Here is a 12,335-nt window from a genome sequence, read left to right on the forward strand (position 1 = left end):
TCTGAGGTGTTGCAATGCTAAGTACTACACAGGAACCGGCAAAGCTGAACTAAGAAGTTTCGCTTTCAACCCTCAAGGTGCTGCCAGCTTTGCAATGAAGGAAATGTGAAAGGCAAGGAAACAGAAGTGGAGAATGCGGGCATCGATCCTGCTACCTCTCGCATGCTAAGCGAGCACCCTACCACTTGAGCTAATTCCCCACAGTGCCATAAGTTGGCCAATTTTTCGACGTGGTCAAAAAATAAAATAAAAGATCACATCTGCTCTGTGGTGGCCTCTTTGCCCTGCCCGCCATTTAGTCGTCAAATTACTTGGAATATCGCGCTTTTCTTTTGAAGGCCCTACCTGGTCCTGCTCCAGTAAACGTGTGAGGAGCCCTGCATGCCGAATGACGAGTTACTCAGAAACAATGCAAATTGGCACCACCTTGGATTGACATTCTGCTACTTTCCTCCAAGGCTGTTTTTTTTTTTTTATTCATTCTCTTCCGCCCGGGCAGCAGCAATCAGCAATCTCGAGGTTCCATGGTGTAATGGTTAGCACTCTGGACTCTGAATCCAGCGATCCGAGTTTAAACCTTGCTGCTTCAACCTTAAGTCCACCAGCTTCCACTTGACCAAAACGCTATCCTTCTCCCAGATGGTCACGTCGCTTCTGGTGATGATTCCAATGGCCTGATCGAGCGCTCTACTGTTTGAGCTAATTTCCCTCGGTGCTGTTCATTGGCCGCTTTTTCGACGTGGTCAAAAAATAAAATAAAAGATCACATCTGCTCTGTGGTGGCCTCTTTGCCCTGCCCGCCATTTAGTCATCAAATTACCTGGAATATCGCGCTTTTCTTTTGAAGGCCCTACCTGGTCCTGCTCCAGTAAACGTGTGAGGAGCCCTGCATGCCGAACCACGAGTTACTCAGAAACAATGCAAATTGGCACCGCCTTGGATTGACATTCTGCTATTTTCCTCCAAGGCTGTTTTTTTTTTTTCATTCTCTTCCACCCGGGCAGCAGCATTCAGTAGCCTAAAGGTTCCATGGTGTAATGGTTAGCACTCTAGACTCTGAATCCAGCAATCCGAGTTCAAATCTCGTTGGGACCTGGCTTTTTGCCAGCACTGCTCAAAAAAGCTGGAATATCATGCTAAGCCCTTGGAGGCTGGAGAATGACAGTTAGTCTGGGCTTTGTAGGAATGTGAGCTGAAAGTGGCCGGTAAGCTAAGCTGGTTAGAGCGTTGTGCTAATAACGCCAAGGTCGCGGGTTCGAGCCCCGTATTGGACAAACTTTTACTGTCTTAGGACTCAGAGGCATTTTAAGGCTCTGATCGGTCTCACAGACATGCATGTTGCAGGAAAGCTGAGTCAGCGCAGCCGAAATAGCTCAGTTGGGAGAGCCTTAGACTAAAGATCTAAAGATCTCTGGTTCGATCCCGGGTTTCGGCAAAGCAGTGTGGTAGTTCTGTTTTTGGCATGAGGGTCAGGTGACCGAAACTCATCCAAAAAACCTAGCTGCTTCACCCTTAAGTCCACCTGCTTCCACTTGACCAAAACGATATCCTTCTCCCAGATCAGGGGTCACCAATCCTGGTCGTGGAGGGCCGGTGTCCCTGCAGGGTTTAGCTCCATCTTGCCTCAACACACCTGCCTGGATGTTTCAAGTATACCCAGTAAGACCTTGATTAGCTTGGTCAGGTGTGTTTGATTAGGGTTGGAACTAAAATCTGCAGGACACCGGCCCTCCAGGAACAAGTTTGGTGATCACTGTCCCAGATGGTCGCTTCTGGTGATGATTCCAATGGCCTGATCGACAGCACTCTGCTATATATTTAGCGCTTTGATGTCCCACTGCGGATGCGCCACTGAATAAAAGAAAACTGTGACTTGATAGGGCTTCTGAGGTGTTGCAATGCTAAGTACTACACAGGAACCGGCAAAGCTGAACTAAGAAGTTTCGCTTTCAACCCTCAAGGTGCCGCCAGCTTTGCAATGAAGGAAATGTGAAAGGCAAGGAAACAGAAGTGGAGAACGCGGGCATCGATCCTGCTACCTCTCGCATGCTAAGCGAGCGCTCTACTACTTGAGCTAATTCCCCACAGTGCTATAAATTGGCCAATTTTTCGACGTGGTCAAAAAATATAATAAAAGATCACATCTGCTCTGTGGTGGCCTCTTTGCCTTGCCCGCCATTTAGTCGTCAAATTACCTGGAATATCGCGCTTTTCTTTTGAAGGCCCTACCTGGTCCTGCTCCAGTAAACGTGTGAGGAGCCCTGCATGCCGAATGACGAGTTACTCAGAAACAATGCAAATTGGCACCACCTTGGATTGACATTCTGCTACTTTCCTCCAAGGCTGTTTTTTTTTTTTATTCATTCTCTTCCGCTCGGGCAGCAGCAATCAGCAATCTCGAGGTTCCATGGTGTAATGGTTAGCACTCTGGACTCTGAATCCAGCGATCCGAGTTTAAACCTAGCTGCTTTAACCTTAAGTCCACCAGCTTCCACTTGACCAAAACGCTATCCTTCTCCCAGATGGTCACGTCGCTTCTGGTGATGATTCCAATGGCCTGATCGAGCGCTCTACTATTTGAGCTAATTTCCCTCGGTGCTGTTCATTGGCCGCTTTTTCGACGTGGTCAAAAAATAAAATAAAAGATCACATCTGCTCTGTGGTGGCCTCTTTGCCCTGCCCGCCATTTAGTCGTCAAATTACCTGGAATATCGTGCTTTTCTTTTGAAGGCCCTACCTGGTCCTGCTCCAGTAAACGTGTGAGGAGCCCTGCATGCCGAACCACGAGTTACTCAGAAACAATGCAAATTGGCACCGCCTTGGATTGACATTCTTCTATTTTCCTCCAAGGCTGTTTTTTTTTTTTCATTCTCTTCCGCCCGGGCAGCAGCATTCAGTAGCCTAAAGGTTCCATGGTGTAATGGTTAGCACTCTGGACTCTGAATCCAGTGATCCGAGTTCAAATCTGGTTGGGACATGGCATTTTGCCAGCACTGCTCAAAAAAGCTGGAATATCATGCTAATCCCTTGGAGGCTGGAGAATGACAGTTAGTCTGGGCTTTGTAGTAATGTGAGCTGAAAGTGGCCGGTTAGCTCAGCTGGTTAGATCGTGGTGCTAATAACGCCAAGGTCGCGGGTTCGAGTCCCGTATTGGCCAAACTTTTACTGTCTTAGGACTCAGAGGCATTTTAAGGCTTTGATCGGTCTCACAGACATGCATGTTGCAGGAAAGCTGAGTCAACGCAGCTGAAATAGCTCAGTTGAGAGAGCGTTAGACTGAAGATCTAAAGGTCCCTGGTTCGATCCTGGGTTTTGGCAAAGCAGTTTGGTAGTTCTGTTTTGGGCATGAGGGTCAGGTGACCGAAACTCATCCAAAAAACCTAGCTGCTTCACCCTTAAGTCCACCTGCTTCCACTTAACCAAAACGATATCCTTCTCCCAGATCAGGGGTCACCAATCCTGGTCGTGGAGGGCCGGTGTCCCTGCAGGGTTTAGCTCCATCTTGCCTCAACACACCTGCCTGGATGTTTCAAGTATACCCAGTAAGACCTTGATTAGCTTGGTCAGGTGTGTTTGATTAGGGTTGGAACTAAAATCTGCAGGACACCAGCCCTCCAGGAACAAGTTTGGTGATCACTGTCCCAGATGGTCGCTTCTGGTGATGATTCCAATGGCCTGATCGACAGCACTCTGCTATATATTTAGCGCTTTGATGTCCCACTGCGGATGCGCCACTGAATAAAACAAAACTGTGACTTGATAGGGCTTCTGAGGTGTTGCAATGCTAAGTACTACACAGGAACCGGCAAAGCTGAACTAAGAAGTTTCGCTTTCAACCCTCAAGGTGCCGCCAGCTTTGCAATGAAGGAAATGTGAAAGGCAAGGAAACAGAAGTGGAGAATGCGGTTATCGATCCCGCTACCTCTCGCATGCTAAGCGAGCGCTCTACCACTTGAGCTAATTCCCCTCGGTGCCATAAATTGGCCGATTTTTCGACGTGGTCAAAAAAATATAATAAAAGATCACATCTGCTCTGTGGTGGCCTCTTTGCCCTGCCCGCCATTTAGTCGTCAAATTACCTGGAATATCGCGCTTTTCTTTTGAAGGCCCTACCTGGTCCTGCTCCAGTAAACGTGTGAGGAGCCCTGCATGCCGAATGACGAGTTACTCAGAAACAATGCAAATTGGCACCACCTTGGATTGACATTCTGCTACTTTCCTCCAAGGCTGTTTTTTTTTTTTTTACTCATTCTCTTCCGCCCGGGCAGCAGCAATCAGCAATCTCGAGGTTCCATGGTGTAATGGTTAGCACTCTGGACTCTGAATCCAGCGATCCGAGTTTAAACCTAGCTGCTTCAACCTTAAGTCCACCAGCTTCCACTTGTCCAAAACCCTATCCTTCTCCCAGATGGTCATGTCGCTTCTGGTGATGATTCCAATGGCCTGATTGAGCGCTCTACTATTTGAGCTAATTTCCCTCGGTGCTGTTCACTGGCCGCTTTTTCGACGTGGTCAAAAAATAAAATAAAAGATCACATCTGCTCTGTGGTGGCCTCTTTGCCCTGCCTGCCATTTAGTCGTCAAATTACCTGGAATATCGCGCTTTTCTTTTGAAGGCCCTACCTGGTCCTGCTCCAGTAAACGTGTGAGGAGCCCTGCATGCCGAATCAGGAGTTACTCAGAAACAATGCAAATTGGCACCGCCTTGGATTGACATTCTGCTACTTTCCTCCAAGGCTGGTTTTTTTTTTATTCATTCTCTTCTGCCCGGGCAGCAGCATTCAGAAGCCTAAAGGTTCCATGGTGTAATGGTTAGCACTCTGGACTCTGAATCCAGCGATCCGAGTTCAAATCTCGGTGGGACCTGGCTTTTTGCCAGCACTGCTCAAAAAAGCTGGAATATCATGCTAATCCCTTGGAGGCTGGAGACTGACAGTTAGTCTGGGCTTTGTAGTAATGTGAGCTGAAAGTGGCCGGTTAGCTCAGCTGGTTAGAGCGTGGTGCTAATAACGCCAAGGTCGCAGGTTCGAGCCCTGTATTGGCCAAACTTTTACTGTCTTAGGACTCAGAGGCATTTTAAGGCTCTGATCGGTCTCACAGACATGCATGTTGCAGGAAAACTTAGTCAACGCAGCCGAAATAGCTCAGTTGGGAGAGCGTTAGACTGAAGATCTAAAGGTCCCTGGTTCGATCCAGGGTTTCGGCAAAGCAGTGTGGTAGTTTTGTTTTTGGCATGAGGGTCAGGTGACCGAAACTCATCCAAAAAAAACCTAGCTGCTTCACCCTTAAGTCCACCTGCTTCCACTTGACCAATCCTGGTCATGGAGGGCCGGTGTCCCTGCAGGGTTTAGCTCCATCTTGCCTCAACACACCTGCCTGGATGTTTCAAGTATACCCAGTAAGACCTTGATTAGCTTGGTCAGGTGTGTTTGATTAGGGTTGGAACTAAAATCTGCAGGACACCGGCCCTCCAGGAACAAGTTTGGTGATCACTGTCCCAGACGGTCGCTTCTGGTGATGATTCCAATGGCCTGATCGACAGCACTCTGCTATATATTTAGCGCTTTGATGTCCCACTGCGGATGCGCCACTGAATAAAACAAAACTGTGACTTGATAGGGCTTCTGAGGTGTTGCAATGCTAAGTACTACACAGGAACCGGCAAAGCTGAACTAAGAGGTTTCGCTTTCAACCCTCAAGGTGCCGCCAGCTTTGCAATGAAGGAAATGTGAAAGGCAAGGAAACAGAAGTGGAGAATGCGGTTATCGATCCCGCTACCTCTCGCATGCTAAGCGAGCGCTCTACCACTTGAGCTAATTCCCCTCGGTGCCATAAATTGGCCGATTTTTTGACGTGGTCAAAAAATATAATAAAAGATCACATCTGCTCTGTGGTGGCCTCTTTGCCCTGCCCGCCATTTAGTCATCAAATTACCTGGAATATCGCGCTTTTCTTTTGAAGGACCTACCTGGTCCTGCTCCATTAAACGTGTGAGGAGCCCTGCATGCCGAATGACGAGTTACTCAGAAACAATGCAAATTGGCACCACTTTGGATTGACATTCTGCTACTTTCCTCCAAGGCTGTTTTTTTTTTTTTTTTAAACATTCTCTTCTGCCCGGGCAGCAGCAATCAGCAATCTCGAGGTTCCATGGTGTAATGGTTAGCACTCTGGACTCTGAATCCAGCGATCCGAGATTAAACCTAGCTGCTTCAACCTTAAGTCCACCAGCTTCCACTTGACCAAAACGCTATCCTTCTCCCAGATGGTCACGTCGCTTCTGGTGATGATTCCAATGGCCTGATCGAGCGCTCTACTATTTGAGCTAATTTCCCTCGGTGCTGTTCATTGGCCGCTTTTTCGACGTGGTCAAAAAATAAAATAAAAGATCACATCTGCTCTGTGGTGGCCTCTTTGCCCTGCCCGCCATTTAGTCGTCAAATTACCTGGAATATCGCGCTTTTCTTTTGAAGGCCCTACCTGGTCCTGCTCCAGTAAACGTGTGAGGTGCCCTGCATGCCGAATCACGAGTTACTCAGAAACAATGCAAATTGGCACCGCCTTGGATTGACATTCTGCTATTTTCCTCCAAGGCTGTTTTTTTTTTTTATTCATTCTCTTCCGCCCGGGCAGCAGCATTCAGTAGCCTAAAGGTTCCATGGTGTAATGGTTAGCACTCTGGACTCTGAATCCAGCGATCCGAGTTCAAATCTCGGTGGAACCTGGCTTTTTGCCAGCACTGCTCAAAAAAGCTGGAATAGCATGCTAATCCCTTGGAGTCTGGAGAATGACAGTTAGTCTGGGCTTTGTAGTAACATGAGCTAAAAGTGGCCGGTTAGCTCAGCTGGTTAGAGTGCGGTGCTAATAACGCCAAGGTCGCGGGTTCGAGCCCCGTATAAGCCAAACTTTTACTGTCTTAGGACTCAGAGGCATTTTAAGGCTCTGATCGGTCTCACAGACATGCATGTTGCAGGAAAGCTGAATCAACGCAGCCGAAATAGCTCAGTTGGAAGAGCGTTAGACTGAAGATCTAAAGGTCCCTGGTTCGATCCCGGGTTTCGGCAAAGCAGAGTGGTAGTTCTGTTTTTGGCATGAGGGTCAGGTGACCGAAACTCATCCAAAAAACCTAGCTGCTTCACCCTTAAGTCCACCTGCTTCCACTTGACCAAAACGATATCCTTCTCCCAGATCAGGGGTCACCAATCCTGGTCGTGGAGGGCTGGTGTCCCTGCAGGGTTTAGCTCCATCTTGCCTCAACACACCTGCCTGGATGTTTCAAGTATACCCAGTAAGACCTTGATTAGCTTGGTCAGGTGTGTTTGATTAGGGTTGGAACTAAAATCTGCAGGACACCGGCCCTCCAGGAACAAGTTTGGTGATCACTGTCCCAGATGGTCGCTTCTGGTGATGATTCCAATGGCCTGATCGACAGCACTCTGCTATATATTTAGCGCTTTGATGTCCCACTGCGGATGCGCCACTGAATAAAAGAAAACTGTGACTTGATAGGGCTTCTGAGGTGTTGCAATGCTAAGTACTACACAGGAACCGGCAAAACTGAACTAAGAAGTTTTGCTTTCAACCCTCAAGGTGCCGCCAGCTTTGCAATGAAGGAAATGTGAAAGGCAAGGAAGCAGAAGTGGAGAATGCGGGCATCGATCCCGCTACCTCTCGCTTGCGCCTGCAGCATCCCGTCTACAGAGCCAAAGTAAGCCCAAAGTAAGCCCACATGAGCCAATCACGTCTCACCTCGGTGGCTTACTTTTGACCAATAGAGTTTAACCCCTGTGGCTTACTTTTGACCAATCGCGTTTGTCTTTGCGCTGACGTCATGTCGACCAATCGCGTTTTACTTCAGTGGCTTACTTTTGACCAATCGCATTTCTTTTTGCTGTGACGTATGTTTGACCAATCGCGTTTCTCCTCGATGGCTTACTTTTGACCAATCACACGACGCTTTTATTATAATCGTCATCTTTGAATCAGGTAAGCCAGATGTAACGCTACTTTATTATTAGTTTATTATTAGTTTATTATACTGTGTGTATTTCTGTTAAATGATAAGTTACAATCGACAGCAAGTTAACGTTACGGCAGATGTTTTCTTCATAACTTGTAAAACGGTAATGTTTCCCATGATAAATACAGAGCAACATGTCGCTAGTGATCAGAAAAGGTGGAATCATCGCCATTTGGTTAAACGATTAAACAAAATGTTCTGATATTTGTTTAGAATAATAATGCCCCCATTCGACCTAGCAATATTGGGCCCTATAATCGCGGTGTACACTCTAAAAAGCTAACGTTACTGTATTTAAATGTACAGTTACAGTTACTTATAATGTAATTGCATGAAATACAGAGTTAAACAGTTTTTTCTTAAACATTTAATTTAGCAAATAATTCTATACTTTTAAAATAATTCTATTTTAGGTAAAACAAAGTTATATTTATAAAGACAACTGCACAAACTTTAAAAACATTTGAGTTTAACACTTGTTCATGACAATATATGATATATATTTAGTAATTAGATTGTATTGTATTTTATAAATCTATTGTAAAAATATTATAAGCATATATTGTATTTTGTTTATTTTATTACTTGTTTTTTCAGATATATTACACAACAGAATAGTTATATTAAATAGCTGAAGTACAAACATTTTATTTATAAAAGTCATAATGTAAAGACTTAAGAGTTTAATGTGTATATTATAACTTAATGTTTTAATTTCTGTTGTTTCTCATTTATTTATATGGATTTTAAGTTGTACTACCATGCATATATTAGGCATATCTGTAGAAAATTCACCAGAAGTTTATTTTATGGTCATGGTCATATTTACTACTGCAATAATATGGATTATATCTACCTTGTTAAATTATTGTTTCACACTTAATGTACATGTATCTTTCTGATTGCTCTAGGTAATGTTCTCTCTAATGTTTTTTTTTTTTCAGAAAAAAATGTACGCATACCCGATTTTCCGCCGCCAATCAGCGACATCAAGCAGACTCCTCTTGGGGCCATCTGCAGAGGCAGAGCGCCTTGTAAGCAGGGAGTCTGGAAGGGCCAAACCCAAGGAAGAGGTGCTGGCAGAGGCCACTGCTTTCGTCAGCAGCAATGGTGGAGACTCCAGTGACCAGTTTTTAGTTCTGGCTCACTGCAAGATTCAGTTTGGCAAGTACCAGGGCCAAAGATTTAGATGGCTCCTAGAGCATGCTCTGGGGTATGCGGTGTACCTGGTGCTTAGCATTTCTGATGAGAAGCTGCAGACAACACCCTTGTCAGAAAACAAACACCTGTTTCTTCAGTACACTTCCTCCATCAGGGAGATTGCAGAAGAAGTAGAGAAGTACCAGAGGAAACAGGAAATGCAAGCAGAAGCCAGGGCAAAAGGAGATACAGGGTGCTTGATGGTGGAGTTTGGTGACTTTAAGGGCCGGTCCATGAAAGATGTGTTTGAGGACCAGAGCAAGGAGGCCCAAGCCCTCATCAGGTACCTGGTTAAGGCAGATGCCAGGCCAAAAACCAACATGGCACTTTTCAAGACGTATGTCCTGAAAAGACTGGCTTCTGCTGCTGCCTCTGCACCTCCACCTGCAGCATCCAGTGTCCCTGCTACTCCACCTGCAGCCATCCAAACAGGTGTACAGCAGACTGCCTCTGTGAAATCGCTGTTGGCAAGGGGCAAGCACTTGTCCCCTTCACAGCTGGCAAAAAAACTGATGTCACCTGTTAAACCCTGTCAGTAGGAGAGTGAATACTGAGCATGATACAGAATTATCCCAACAGCAGTTATATATGTGTTTATTTATTGTTATGTTAAACTTTCTGTTTCCAGATCCAAAACTGCAGTCCACTGTATCTCCTCCTACAGCAGAACCCCCAGCCAAACGTATGGCCCAAAGGCAGCTTTTTACTACTGGTAAGTAAGCACCATCGTATTGTACATTTGGCTTTGTGTATTTTTCACAGTAATATTGTAAATATAAGATTTATGCTCCAGGCACTTCCAGATCCACAGCTGAAGATGATGAAGAACTGGTGTTTGCTGCATCACAATGTGAAGCACAGCTCTTTGCAGGTGTGGCACACGACACAAATGAAAATGTTATAAGAATATTTTGTGAAAACACACTAAGTATTTTTTTTTTACAAAAAATAATGAATCAAATTTTTATCTACAGTACACAGTTGTCACATCATGCCTCAAGCGGGATGCATTCTTTGAGTGCACTTCTTCAAAACCTTAAGGATGTTCAAAGGTTTCAGTGTATTTATTTGCGTTTCCGAACTAATCATTATTGAACATTCATCAGATAACTTTTCCACGTCGCTTGCTCTTCTCACTCACTCTCTTAGATGGTGGTGATTCATTGCTGTCATTATCAGCTGAGCAGTTTTTCCTTACTGTATCTGTGTGCATGCTTCATGTCTTTGTGCTTCAATAATTTATACTAATCATGCCTCATTTTACTTACTCCATTTCATATGATTCTCACTCGCAGAGAATTGTGTTAATTCCATATCCCTTTCATCAATAAAGTGCACACTAATTTCTTTGCTTTCTAACAGTACCATTCTCTTAACTTGTATTTCTAAGTATACCCATATTAATAATAATACTTATCCAAAACTATTGCTTCACTGGCTGTTCATGGGCATAATTTGTGGCACCTTACTATCAAAAGCAACAGTCATCATAATATTGTTAACCATAAATTGTTTGTTACTATTCACTCAGAGGCCTGTGCCAATCCGTCTCCATCAGCGGAAACAGCAAAAACACCAGTTCTTCAACATCATCAGCCACCAGTTGAGCTTCCTGTTCACTGGAAAGATCAGCTTCCCCCTTTCCAGCATGAGTGGATCCGGAACACTGTATTTAAAACAAACTTAAAAACCGGCAAGCCAGAGCTAGTGTCCCAGCTGAAGCTTTGGTGGTATCCTCCCCAGCCCCCTCTAATTAACACGCAGCCACCTGCCTCTCCTGACCTCTTCTTCTGCCGACCACTTTTTTCTGTGGATGCCGCTGAAGATGTGGTTGTTTCCACTTGTCTGTGTTCGCCTAAGCTGTGGTAAGCACAGACTAACAGCTGCAGGAATTTACCGCACGGTGCGCAAGGTCCTCGACATCGACGGCTGGTACGACCTTGCCACTGAGTATCTGGAGTGCAAGCGGTGCAAAAAGAAGTATCCTGCCTGGTCCGAGGACATCTTAGGACAGCTGGATATTGGCCACCGTAGTCAGTTCCCAGCTTTGCTGACATACAGGTAATTCATAATGCCAATGTTTTAATTGTGTTAATTTTTAGCAAACAAAGCATTTCCCTGATTATAATGTTGTTTCCTTAGATACTCATGTGACAACCGGGTAGTTAGGATGATGAGGGAGAGGACACTGGGCAACAGTGTGACTCAGCTTTTCAAAAAGCTGATGGAGCAACACAGTGAGGCATGGACACAGCGAGTCTTGCAGTACCTGACTGCCTGTGAACCATTCACAAGGTCCTCCCTTGTGCAACCTCCTGTGTTTGCTGAGCCTCCCCTCTTACCTGCCATACCCAAACCTAAGTGGCTGTTAGCCGTCTATGCCAGGGATGTTCTGGGGCGACTGCACGAGGTCAAAGCCAAAATCACCTCCGTCTTTGGCTGTGTTCTAAAGATGGACTCCACAAAAAAGGTATGTTTATATCCAGACATTTGCCAGATATGGATATGTGTGCGTACATATTTAACACAGTTTTATTTTTCCTAATTGATCACAAAGAAACTTGCAGGTGCTGCTGCGGGAACAGCTGCCTGGTGCACTAATGTGGGGAACGAACACGGTCAAGTCCTTGTCTCTGTGCTGTCAGCTGCCGAGGGTCATGGACTGGACCCAATGGCGGCCGGGCTGATGAAGCGTTACCGGGAGGCAGGAGAGGCAGCCCCGAAAGTAATGTACGTGGACAGAGATTGCTGCAGTCAGCACGGCCAGTCTCCGGTGAAGATCATGTTTCGGGAGTGGGATGAGCTTGAAGTGCGCCTTGACATCTGGCATTTTATGCGCCGGTTTGCTGCAGGTGTCACGACAGAAGCTCATCCGCTCTACGGCATCTTCATGGCACGTCTGTCCACGTGCATCTTTCAGTGGGATCCAGAAGATGTGGCCGCTCTTCGCCAGGCAAAGGAAGGTGAGCTGGCGGCAAAAAAGACTGGCCACATTTCACAAACGGCTCTCAGTGCTCGCATAAACCGGAGGGAGCTAGCACTGCACTGCCGTAGGAGGACCAGAGGTGTGGAGGAGACCACCTGTCTGATTGGAAAGCTGTTGGACCATTTTGAC

General features: G+C 45.8%; 7 non-coding genes across 7 annotated transcripts; all 7 read left to right on the top strand.

The window, feature by feature from the left end:
- Positions 1 to 1,362: 1,362 nt before the first annotated feature.
- Positions 1,363 to 1,435, top strand: trnaf-aaa (transfer RNA phenylalanine (anticodon AAA)). Its single transcript has one exon. It is a non-coding gene; the product is annotated as a tRNA-Phe (tRNA).
- A 1,810-nt stretch (positions 1,436 to 3,245) lies between these two features.
- Positions 3,246 to 3,318, top strand: trnaf-gaa (transfer RNA phenylalanine (anticodon GAA)). The gene has a single exon. It is a non-coding gene; the product is annotated as a tRNA-Phe (tRNA).
- Positions 3,319 to 4,794: 1,476 nt separating this feature from the next.
- On the top strand, positions 4,795 to 4,866 carry trnaq-cug (transfer RNA glutamine (anticodon CUG)). The gene has a single exon. It is a non-coding gene; the product is annotated as a tRNA-Gln (tRNA).
- Positions 4,867 to 4,971: 105 nt separating this feature from the next.
- Positions 4,972 to 5,045, top strand: trnai-aau (transfer RNA isoleucine (anticodon AAU)). The gene has a single exon. It is a non-coding gene; the product is annotated as a tRNA-Ile (tRNA).
- An 88-nt stretch (positions 5,046 to 5,133) lies between these two features.
- On the top strand, positions 5,134 to 5,206 carry trnaf-gaa (transfer RNA phenylalanine (anticodon GAA)). The gene has a single exon. It is a non-coding gene; the product is annotated as a tRNA-Phe (tRNA).
- A 1,446-nt stretch (positions 5,207 to 6,652) lies between these two features.
- trnaq-cug (transfer RNA glutamine (anticodon CUG)) lies at positions 6,653 to 6,724 on the top strand. Its single transcript has one exon. It is a non-coding gene; the product is annotated as a tRNA-Gln (tRNA).
- A 267-nt stretch (positions 6,725 to 6,991) lies between these two features.
- Positions 6,992 to 7,064, top strand: trnaf-gaa (transfer RNA phenylalanine (anticodon GAA)). The gene has a single exon. It is a non-coding gene; the product is annotated as a tRNA-Phe (tRNA).
- Positions 7,065 to 12,335: the final 5,271 nt, after the last annotated feature.

This window comes from Danio rerio, chromosome 3 (genome assembly GCF_052040795.2).
Source record: "Danio rerio strain M-AB ecotype USA chromosome 3, GRCz13ab, whole genome shotgun sequence".
Classification (NCBI taxonomy): domain Eukaryota; kingdom Metazoa; phylum Chordata; class Actinopteri; order Cypriniformes; family Danionidae; genus Danio; species Danio rerio.